Genomic DNA, 12,611 nt, shown 5'->3' on the forward strand with positions numbered 1-12,611 from the left:
TGCAATGCCAAAAATTAGCCTTTTTACAGATGAGGGAATTGGCTGCAAGTTGTTGAGTAAGTTGTCCAAACTGGCATAGCTAGAAATGGTGGACGTGGAAGATGAACCTCCAAGATGGTCCCAGTGGTCCTCACGTCCTGTCATCCACACCCTGTGTGGCACCATCACACACTGGATCTGGTTTCACCTCTTGTGACTATGGAGCGTGGCTGGATTGCAGCGAAGATGGCCACGTAGCAAAGAGCTGAGGTGTCTTAGCACCAGCCTGGGTGTGGGGGCACCCTTGGAAGTAGCTACCTGCCCTGATTGAAACTTCAGAGATCTGCAGCCCTAGACAGCCTCATGAGAGATCCCAGTGAAAAAACATTTATTGCAACCTTACAGCACTATGTCCTGGGGTTAATTTATTACTCAGCAGAGATAATTAATACAGTGTCAGTGGAATTCTAGCCTTAGCCAACTGAGGGCAGAGTCCACATTCCAACCCCTGGGCTAAACTCCCTCTCCTATGCTAAACCTTTTCGAGTTTATTTAGGCTTTATTTAATTTCCAGCCCCCTTTGATCTGATCTTTACCACTGAAGGGAGAAGATGGCACACAGGAAGGGGAGAGGGGTTGAAGGAGAAGATGGTGGTGACCTGGTCAAGGTCCAGGCATCCAAAATTGTTACTGCCCCTTAGGAGCTTGTGACCTGATTGGGGGCAAAATCTTCCTTAGTGTAAAAGGTACATGGAATCTAAAAACAATGAATTTATGCACAAACAGAAATAGACCCACAGGCCCAGAAAACAAATGTATGGTTGCCAAAAGGGAAAGGGGATGGAAAGAATATGTTAGGAGTTTGGGATTAACATACACACACTGCTATATGTAAAACAGATAAATAACAATATATAGCACAGGAAACTCTGTTCAGTATCTTGTGATAACCTATAAGGGAAAAGGACCTGAACAAGAATTGATGTTTACCTTGTTGTTGCTGTTTACTCACTGTGTCTGACTCTTTTGTGACCCCATGGACTGTACCTGCCAGGCTCCTCTGTCCAGGATTTTTCCCAGGCAAGAATACTGGAGTGGGTTACCGTTTCCTTCCGCAGGGGATCTTCCCAGCCCAGGGGTCAAACCTGAGTCTCCTGCATCGGTAGGCAGGTTCTTTACCACTGGGCCACCAGGGAAGTATTTTATATATATAACTGAACCACTATGATCTACGTGTGAAACTAATACCTCAATTAAAAATTTTTTTCAATAAAAATAAATAACTGAAAGGTAGCCAAGACTCAATCTGGTTAGTGTTGACGGTGTGGTACAGCTGTGGCATGGGGGAAATCCCTGCAGGCTCAGGGGAAAGTGGGACTTCAGTTGGGCATTGAAAGATGAATGGGGTTTAACAGGCACCAGCCAGAGAGCATCAATGGGGGTACGGTAGTAACGGTCAGAGGGGAATCAGTGGACTTGAGGCAGAAATATGCCCACATGTGGGGTTGTTATGCAAGACCAGCCTTTCTGAATCATCAGGTCCCTGGAGCAGGTTGAGGGGAAGCAAGACTGCACCCCACAGTGGCCAAGACCCTGGCTCTGGGCTCCACCACCAACAGCCAGTTTCTGCTCTCTCCTGGCCCCTCCACTTCCTAGACACATGGCCCTGGGACAATCATTTAACTTCTCTCGGGCTCCAACTTCCTCAGTCATAAGCTACCTTCCTCACTGGGAAGCAATGAGGGATTTTGGTTCATTACTATCAGCGTGCTGAGCGCCAACTCTCTGCTAAACTCTGTTCTAGGTCCTTGGGATACAACTGCAAACAAAAACAGACCAATATCCTGTGGTGTCCCACAAGGCTTAGCGTGACTCCACCCACAGAAAGTGCTCAGAGCAGTGCCTGGGACCCAAGAAACACTCAAGACATTTCATAAGACTGGAAGGAGATCGGGGCTGAATGATGGAGTGCATTCATAATAACACCTTTTCTAAGGGGGTTAAATCACGAGTTTGTCACCTGAGTCACCCAATACAGGAAATCAAACTCAGTGACTGGATCTTTTGCCCAGAGGCCTCCGTGCTTCCTGAGAAACAGGGTAAGTGAAACCTTAGCCTGACCCACTCGGAGAGTAAATAGGAATGAAAATGTCCCCGCAGACCCAGGAGAGCCTTGTGGGATGCTCTACCGTCTGACGCACACAGGGAGAAACTCCATCATTTTAGCAAATTACTGCTTTGTGTTTATGTAAAGAAAGAACTTGTGCTCTGGCTGTGAATGAGTCACAGACTTTAAGCGGAACCAGATTTCCCAAGTTCCATTATCTTTTCACTCAATAGCTTTGTCCCAAATGGAGCTCTTTGCTTTCAGATGAATGTCTGCCAAGTTGTTGTTGTTGTTGTTTTTTTTTAACTCTTCTCTCAAAAACATTTCACTTTAGAGCCTATAGGATCTCCAGTCTAGTCCAACAGAAGAAAAGCATGCCCCTGAAAGGCTGAGAAAGCAGGTGGGAGGGGAAGACTTCCTCTGAAGTGCGGCCACTGTGTAGATGTAGGCACATGCCCTTGTTTCCACAGACTGGAGTTAATTCAGCAATATGTCTTCTGAACATGAATTCTGATTTGGGAAACCTCAATCCTGGTGTGTTCTTTGAAACTTTGTTCCTTCCTTCCTTCTCTCCCTCCCTTCACCTTTCTTTCTTCTTCCTTCTTCCCTTCATTCTCTCTCTTTGTTCTTTCTATTATTTGAAAGCAATGATCGGAGGGACATTCATTCTTGCTGCTTACCATCCCCTTCCCCAAGTCCTCCCAACTATAAAGAGAGAGTAAGGATAGAGTAAGCATGCAGCCAGGGGAAGTTTTAGCCAAGAATATAACTGCAATAAGTCAGAAATATTTCTAGCCTGAGTGTATTCACATGTGGATCTGTACAAATTTCAGGCACCCTCATGTACACTTCCCTGTGTTCTATCTTACTTCCTGGAAAAAAAATATATATATATCCCTGAAACGGAAGTAAAAACATCAAAAACCGACATGAGATTCAATTTCTACCCAAAGTATCTTAGGTCTAATTAATGGTAGTGTTAGGAGAAAGCAGTGGAGAAGGAGGAGGGGGAGGAAGTCAGTCGGCCAGTCAGTTCAGTCGCTAAGTCGCGTCTGACTCTTTGTGACCCCATGGGCTGCAGCATGCCAGGCTTCCCTGTCCATCACCAACTCCTGGAGTTTGTTCAAACTCATGTCCATCTAGTCTGAGATGCTGTCCAACCATCTCATCCTTTGCTGTCCCCATTCTCTTCCTGCCTTCAATCTTTCCCAGCATCAGGGGGAGGAAGGGGAAGAGAAAAGAGTTCCCCCTGCTGTGTGCCCGATAGGTTAGGGCTCTGAATGCCTGCTCACCTACAAGAGCAGGTGGGAATCTTGGGAGCTGGCTCAGCTGAGGGCACTGAGGTTTCTCCAGCAGGTGGCGCTAGACTAATCTTATTGCCATCAGAGATGCCTTCCTGGGAGCGGGGGAGGGTAATAAAACATGCACTTGAATTCTTTACCTGGGTTCACTGGTTCCCCTAAGGGCTACATAAGGATGGGACCCCCACAGCCATCCTAAGGCAAGAAAAGGAACTCTCACTTTTGGATATCCACTAAATTCTAGACATAGACTTTCAGCCCTCCCAACAAGCCCCCAAGGTCAGTATTACCTCAGTTTACAAACGAGGAACCCAGACTCAGAGAGCGTAAGTACATTGCCCCAAATCAGACTTTCTGTTGATGCAGAATGAAGACTGGAAACTAAGTCCATGATCTTTCCACTCACACCTGCTCTGTGAACAGCAAATAGCTCATCCCCCTGCCAAGTTCCCCTTGAGCAGAACTCCACTAACTTGACAAATTCTATACAAAAGGCTGCCGTAGGAGCCAGAAATCCTTTTGATCCTTATTTCACAGATAAGGAAAGAGAGGCTCAGATCCACTGAGAAACTCTTCTCTGTCCCACAGCTACCTGATCATCTTGAAGCTTTGCCTACAGATGAGCCCAGGCCTCCCAGACAGTTGTGATATGTGTTCCCATCATAGATCAGGGAATTAAGATTTGGGGCTTGACTTCAGCTCTAATTATAGGAACCACTGAGACAGAGCCATTTACCCAGGAAACAGCAAATTAAATGAAGAGAGAGAGAATTATTTAAACTGTTCTAAAAAGCAAAATAAATTAGCTGCCACATTCACCATCTTTTTGTCCCCAGAAAACCCACTTTGAAGCTGCCTGATGAGTGACAGTGGCATTAGGAGAGAGGAATCTGTCTTGAAAGCATGGCAGAGAAGACAATAGAGCCAAAGGAAATCTTTCCAGGACTTGAGGCCTCCCGAACACATTGTTTTATGACAATGAGTCATTTTCAGGCATCCCTAAATGCAATCAAAATGTTTTCTTTTTCATTTTATTTACTGGCTGCACCAGTCCTTAGTTGTGGCATGTGGGATCTAGTTCCCTGACCAGGGATCAAACCTGGGCTCCCTGCAGTAGGAGCCCAGAGTCTTAGCCACTGAACCACCAGGGAAGTCCCTCAAGATGCTCTTTTTAATGGAGCATAGCTGCAGTCATCTAGTGTAGCTATTGGGTTAGGATATGCATTTTTGCTACTAAAAATGAGTTAAATTAATTTTTTTTAAATAACAATTTACAATCTAGAAATTCCCAAAGGCCTCAGCATTCTTGCATCCTAAATTTTAATTGTCTATCTGATGCTGGGAACGATTGAAGGCAGGAGGAGAAGGGGATGACCGAGGATGAGCTGGTTGAATGGCATCACTGACTCAATGGATATGAGTTTGGGCAAACTCCAGCAGGATGGTGTGCTGCAGTCCACGGAATTGCAAAGAGTCAGACGTGACTTAGGAACCGAAAAACAACAATGTAAGATATGAAAGATACATCTTTTGTACATCACCTACAGTCTACCAGGGATCCTTGTGAGTCACTGTCTTGTTATTTCTAGTTTTCACCACAAATAAAAAGTAGTGGGAGAACAACTGGATTCAAAATCTAGAGATGGAGGCTCTCAGGTCTGCACTTTGGGTACACACTGGGTACATCTGACCTCCTCCCGGGACCCAGGAGGGGGACCCAGGCTCTTCCTCTATACAGCTCTCACATGCAAGTGTTTCTTTGTTAATATTTTAGCAGTTTGCACCAGAAAGTCTTTAGAGCCAACCAAATGTAATTAAGTGTATTTTTCCAACATATAATGTTGCAACAAAGAGGCGAATAATAGAACCATTTTCCCCAAAACCATTAAGCAGCCTCCTGGGAGGCACAATTTCCTTTCAAAGTAAACTATATTTCAATTCATAGAATGTTTTTTTATTACCCAAATTGGACTAAGTAATTGACTGTTTTGGAACTGACTCCTTCATTGTCTCAGTAACAATTAGCTAATGAAACATTGCACAGTAAAGTGATAACCTGGAAAGATTCAGGTAAGATTTCCTTTCATCGTTTGCTCTAAACCCCATCTTACCTTCCCCAATTTCTCTTTGGCCACTCAAGATATGATCACGGCATTTAAATCGATCCTATAACCTGGCGCTTAGACCAGCTCGTGAGCATACAACAATGTTCGCTCTTGGGAAGGCAGCAAAGGTGATTTTACATAGCTGGATGAAAAATTCTAGAGCACAGTCCACTCAGGAGCAGAATGAAAGAAACATAATAAAGCCAACACTTTGCGGTTCCTAAATATTACAGTTTATAAATAATGGAGTGGAGCACTTTTTCATTGAATTTTCATCTTTGTCACCATTCATTTCGATTTCAACCACCATCAATTGAAACACTTACCAGCACTTGCCAGTGCTGAGTACTACACTAGGAAGAACGGAAAGACCTTGACCTTGTTAAAAAGTGACACAACATAGGTGAAGAAGTGAGATATGCATACAAGCGTATAAATATCTACCACTATGTGCCCAAATCAGTCTATGACAGAGTCCAATTCATGGTCCAGGAGAGAGGCCCCTTGTGCTGAGAGCTGTAAATGGAGCTAGTGCGTTCCAAGAGAAATGGTTATTTCTGATTTTCACAGAAGACAGGTGCGTGTTTCCACTCCCAATGTGTGTGGATGGTAGAGCTCTTATTTCTTTCCTTGTCCTGTTTATTATCTGCCTTCCTATGTGTCTGTCTCTCTATAGTTTTATCTTTACAAACTTGTCAGCTGTATCTTTATCCGTGGACCTGAACTTGAGTGGTGGCAATGCCAACTTACCCTGCTTTGCAACCCTAAAAAAATACCCATTAGCTGCTGTTCTTCCAGAAGTGGAAAATCTGACAGGAAGACAGAAATGTGCCTGCGAGAATCCTGTTTATGTGTACTTCATCAATACAAGTTTTTCCCTGACCCTGTGGTATAGCTTGAAATGCCATCTCTCCTTAGGTCTGGGAGACGTGGGGCAGGAAAGCGACAGGGCAAGCTGAGGCTGGGAGGACTCAGGTCCTTTGTCTGTCGTTTCCCACCGATGTTCCTGTGTTACACCAATGCCATAAAGACGTGAGTCCTTCACTAGCCGAATTATGACCAGAGATTTATTCTCATTCTGATAATTTAGCTTCAGATTGATAGCAAACATTTTCTCTGCGAAGGCAGTGCATTTCCTAACAGATCCAGGAAAGGTAAAACAACGACTCAACGTACTTCCAGCAGGGAAAGATAACAAAGTCTTTTGTAAACCTGAGAAGTATGATTTTCATCCTATCCATGAAAAGTTTAAAGAAAAGGCAAAACTCCTATAATATTCACATAATTTGAACTGCTCAATTTGTTAAGAAAAATAAAAATCCTACCAGGGAACTTCCCCAGCTTGATAAACAGTATCTACAGAAACCTATGTGTAACACACATAATTGTGAAAGACCGAATGACTCCTCCTGAGATTGGGAGCAAGACAAAACATCTACTATTATCACTTCACTCAATGTAGTGCTAAAAGCTCTAGCCATAACACCAAGGAAAGAAAAAGAAATAAAAAGCATATTGACTAGGCAGGAGAAAAATAAGACTACCTCTATTTGCTGATGATATGATTGTCTGACAGAAGATCCCAAAGAATCTATAAAAAGAAAACACAACAACAACAAAAACATTTTAGAACTAATAGATAAGATCAGCAAAGCAAAGGATACAAGGGAAACACAAAAAAGACATATATTTCTATAAATTAGCAATGAACACATGGACATTTAAAATATGATACCATTTACAATTGCTCAAAACATAAAATACTTAGATGTAAATCCCACCAAAGCTTGTATAAGACTTTGCTGAATACTGCATAGTGCTCATGAAAGAAACCATCAAGATCTAAACAAATGGAGAGTTATTCTGTGTGGCTTTATACAATTTAATGATATTTTATCAAAATTCCAACAAGATTTTTGGTTGATACAGACAAAAGTGTTCTAAAATTTGTATGAGAAGGCAAAGAAAATAAAATGGCTAAAACAAGTTTGAAAAAGAAGAGGAAAGTAGGAGGGATCCGTCTACCCAATTTCAAGACTTACCACATAGCTACAGTTATCAAGATCATGCAGTACTGGCAGACAGACATAGGTCAAGAGAATAGAATAAAGAAAAGAGCCCAGAAATAGACCCACACAAGTATTTCCAATGGATTTTGATGAAAGTGCAAAAGCAATAAAGTGGAGGAAGAATAAATTTTCAATAAATGATGCTGACTCAATTGTACATCCACAGGGGGAAACCAAACCTCAAACCTAAGTCAAATATTTCACAAAAATCAATTCAAAATGGACTTAAATGTAAAGCTATGCAGCTTTCAGGAAAAAACCTCCAGGACCTAGGGTTAGATTAGAAGTTCTTAGACTCAACAGTGAGTGAATGATTTATAAAATGAAATGTTGATAAATTGCACTTCATCAAAACAAAAAACTTCTGCTCTGCAAAAGACTGTTAAGAAAGTGAAAAGACAAGCTACAGAGTGAGAGAAAATATTTTCAAACCATACATCAAATAAAAGGCTAGCATTTAGAATATGCGAAGAACTTTTTATCCTCAATAGTGACACAAAAAAATAGCCCAATTTTTCATTGTTGTTTTTGTTTAGTCACTAAGTCATGTCTGTCTGTCCATGGGATTTCCCAGGCAAGAATACTGGAGTGGGTTGCCATTTCCTTCTTCAGTGGATCTTCCCAACCTAGGGATCAAACCCACATCTCCTGTACTGGCAGGCGAATTCTTTACCACTGAGCCACCAGGGAAGCTCATACAACCTAAAGAGAACATGGCAAAAACCCCATACACAGACATTTCAGTGAAGAAGATACACAGGTGGCAAGTAGGTCTGTGAAAAGATTTGAACGTCAGCAGCTACTGAGGACATGTAAATTGAAACCATAATGAGCTATTACTAACCTCCATCAGAAGGGCTAAACTTAAAAAAACAGTGACAACACAACGCTGGTGAGGATGCAGGCAAACTGGATCACTCTCGCAATGCTGGTGGACATGTGAAATGGTCCAACCACTCTGAAAAACAGTTTGTAGCTTCTTGAAAATCTGAATGTGCAACTACCGTATGACCCAGCAGTTACACTACTAGATGTTTAACCCAGAAAATGAAGATTTGTGTGCACAAAAAAAACCTGTACCTAAGTGTTTATATGGCAGCTTTATTTGTAATGACTCCAAACTAGAAACATATGACCTTCAATGGATGAATGGATAAACAAACTATGGTTCACTCATACCTTGGAATAGTACTCAGCAATAAAAAGGAGTGACTATTGGTGCACAAAACACCCTGGAGAATTTTACTGAGGGTCAATATTTGGGTTGTCATCATGTACGTGTAGTTTTGGAAGATGTTAACACTGGGAGGAATTGAGTACACATACATAGGATCTCTCTGTGTTATTGCTTACAACTGCATATGAATCTATAATTATCTCAAAATAAAAAGCTTAATAATGAGACAAGAACTATCTGCCATTGAAGGAAACCCTTTCTGTGATGTTTATGGCACCATCTCTTCTCTTGACCACCTTCAAAACTCTGGGAACTCAGAGTTCATTAAAACGACTAGTTGATAGCATCTTTATGATCATATTTCTATAAAGGAATGGTCTTTACTGACTGCAAATATGTTGTCTTTGCTCCTAAACATTTCTCTAGGTGAATTTTGAAATGATATATTTTGAAATGAGTTGTATCTTTCAGTTATTGAGAGAATCTTTCTGATTCATGGCGAGGGGTGGGGGAGGGGGTTGGAAATTGGATATCCTCCAAACAAGTTTCTAATAGAAAATGCACAAATATTAAGCAGTGTGTTCTTGGCATGATATTTTATATTAATTCTTCATTTTATGTATGTGGGAATATACATGCCACAGTTTGATGCTGGAATCTTTCCCAAAGTTTTCTTTTTGTCTGAGGTCCAATGTTTCTGGTTGGAGTTTCATAACAAAATATGCGTTGTTTCCACTGGGGTTTATACCAGAAATAATTAGATAAAATGGTGGCATGGTAGAAACAATACAGCTTTTATAATTCATTATTGCATTGTTGCTAAACTTCACAACTTTCTGGGTTTGAAGGACTGTCCTAAGTTAACTGCTTCAAATTAACCAGGAGGAATCACCAGTGATCTATAAGTACCTTCATTTGGCTTGATTATTACAGTTTCAGAAGACCTGTGACCCAAGATTCTGTTGATTTTTACAGATGTTTAAAATTAAAAGGGAATCTTCACATCAATGCAGTAATGGACGTACAAAGTTTATTGCTTAATTCAAAAGCCGCCCAGAGTTTAACTCACTCCCCCTCACATCTCCTTATGTGGACAGACTTCTGTTTAACAAGCTTTCTTCCTGCTTTCTGCTCTGTGCTAACTCGTACAAGGCACTGATTTCTCTGGATCTCAAGTTTGTTTGTTATTTATTATTGAAAATAAATATCTCAAAAAATATTTATTTTTTGACTTACAATTCTCCCTGGAGTAGATTTGAAGGTTAAAAATAATGCTTGCAAAACACTTTCAGGTTATCAAAGGAAATTACAAGGGAAATACCCTTTAGCCAGAATAACAATGAAATTAAAAGATTTTTTTTAAAAAAGAAAAAGATTTATATGTATGTATTATTTTAAAAACAAAAGATGTTTAAACAATCTCTGAGGCACTGAAATATGAAAAGTCTTCTGAATTGCTGAATTTTTTTTTAGGATTTCTTTTGGATCATTTTATGCTATTCTAGTTCTTGGAAGATTGGTTCCCCAAATCTATTGTCTAATTCAGTGTTCAGAGACCAGGCCGTGGATCAGCACCAGCATCGCCTGGAAGCCTCTTAGAAATGCAAATACTTACACGGACCTATTAAATCAGATTTAGATCAACCAAGCAAGAATCCCTGGGGGCCCAAGAATCTGGGTTTCATCAAGTCCTGCAGGTGATTCCATGTGTGCCACATTTTGAGAATTACTAATATTAGATCAGTGCTGCTTGAAGGCAATGTCCATGCAAAGGGCTGAATCCTGCCACCTCTGAAATGCACATGTTACAACCCTAACCCCTAACATGTTTGTATTTGGAAATACTTTTTGAAGGTAATTAAGGTTAAGGGCTGCAGTCCACGGGGTCGATAAGAGTCGGACAGGACTGAGCGACTTCACTTTCACTTTTCACTTTCATACATTGGAGAAGGAAATGGCAACCCACTCCAGTGTTCTTGCCTGGAGAATCCCAGGGACGGCGGAGCCTGGTGGGCTGCGGTCTATGTGGTCGCACAGAGTCAGACACGACTGAAGTGACTTAGCAGCAGCAGCAGCAGCAAGGTTAAGGGTTTCCCAGGTGATACAGTGGTAAAGAATCCACCTGCCATTGCAGGAGACACAGGGGACACAGCTTGAACCCTGGATTGGGAAGATCCGCTGGAGGAGAAAATGGCAACCCACTCCAGTATTCTTGCCTGGGAAATCCCAGGGACAGAGAAACCTGGCCGGCTACAGTCCATGGGGTCGCAAGAGATTCGGATACAACTTAGCGACGAAAGGACTACAACGACAACGGTGACCTAAAGCAGCACCTCTCCTGTCCCTGACTCTGTCTCAGCTCAGCCCTTCACAGCCTCGCCTCCATCTGATATGATCATATCCCTTTATGAATGGTTGATCACCTGTCTCTGCCAAAAGACAGCAGACTCCACGACAGCAAAATCTGTTCACCTAACAATATCTGTTGACAGAATAAATGATGTAAGGTCACCCCTTCATCAAGGTTCAAATACTGAAATAATAGGAATACTCCTCTCCTTGTGTACAGGCAGATGAGGAGGTCATCTCATCACTGAGTGTTAATTGGAGTCCTTGACCTATCTGGCCCTGGTTTGGGAGTCTCTGGTGATTTCCTATAGCCAGTTTCCCCTTGTCTATGTCTGACCCAGGTCTGACCAGTAGAAGAAAGCCATCCACAGCATTAGTGTCTGCGTCATGATGCTGGTTTTGAAATGGATGAGAGATGAGGGCTGGCACCCCTGCAGCCTCTTTGCAAGCATTATCCTTCCCACTCAAGGCTGAGATTTTGCTTCAGCTTTACAACTTAGCACCAGGTCCTGCTGCCTCTAACCAGGATGATCCAGCTTGTGGAGCTGGAGCCCTGACACTCTGTCTGCTTGTGGTCACGGCCTCCCCTGGAGTGCTGAACTCTGCCCCCTATGTGGCTTCTGCCTCAAGAAGTGGTTGTGGTCCTGCCATGACTGAATGGATGGATGGATGGATGGATGGCGCAGAAACAAAACTCCATCAGCTTACACCAGCTGCTCATGAAAGCCTATGGTGCACATTCTAACCTTCCATTCAGTGACTCCCCCGGTGGCAGTTTGTGGTCTACCACACTGGGGGTGTTTACACCAGAGAAATTGCAAATGCTTCTCATCAGGATTTTGTGAAGTCCCCAGAGAGCCAACTGTTAAACATTTACCCCAGCACCCCACTGGCTGAAGTCCTCCTGAATTGGAAACACTCCTGCTCTCTGGCCATCTCTTTCCACTTTGCTGTAACCTCCAGAGGGCTGTCCCCACAGTGCCTCTCCCCCAGTCCACACACACACAGGGTCTGAGTCCTTTTGGGCAGCTGCTTTTTCAGCATTCCTGGTCCTGCTTTCTGCAATCAGCTCATTTCATCCTAGTCTTGTCTCCCTGTGCCTTCCCCATTGCACGCACAAACACACACATACACCAGAGTAAGGTCTTATTGACTTGGAATCCTTAAAGCACACTGCAAATTCTGACAAAAGCACAGGGTACTCTGACAGGCGGTGAGACATAAAAGCCACAGATTCCTTGACTCTCACCCACAACACAGTATCATTTGAAATTTTCCTAAAGAAAATCATGAAAACTAGTGTTCATTCTCATTCTCCCTAGATTTTTTTCTGGACACTTTTCTAAGTTTGCACAGATCAGAGAGAAACACAATTTATATCACTGATGTTTTCAAAGATGCTGGCACAAATATGCAGTTGGTTGCCCAGAGGAGAGAAAATAACTCAGTCTTGGCAGGAGGGTCAGCCCGAGTGCACGATCATGTAGGTGTGCAATCCATCACACTCTCCCTGGAAAAACTCTT

Source organism: Bos javanicus, chromosome 13 (genome assembly GCF_032452875.1).
Source record: "Bos javanicus breed banteng chromosome 13, ARS-OSU_banteng_1.0, whole genome shotgun sequence".
Taxonomy (NCBI): domain Eukaryota; kingdom Metazoa; phylum Chordata; class Mammalia; order Artiodactyla; family Bovidae; genus Bos; species Bos javanicus.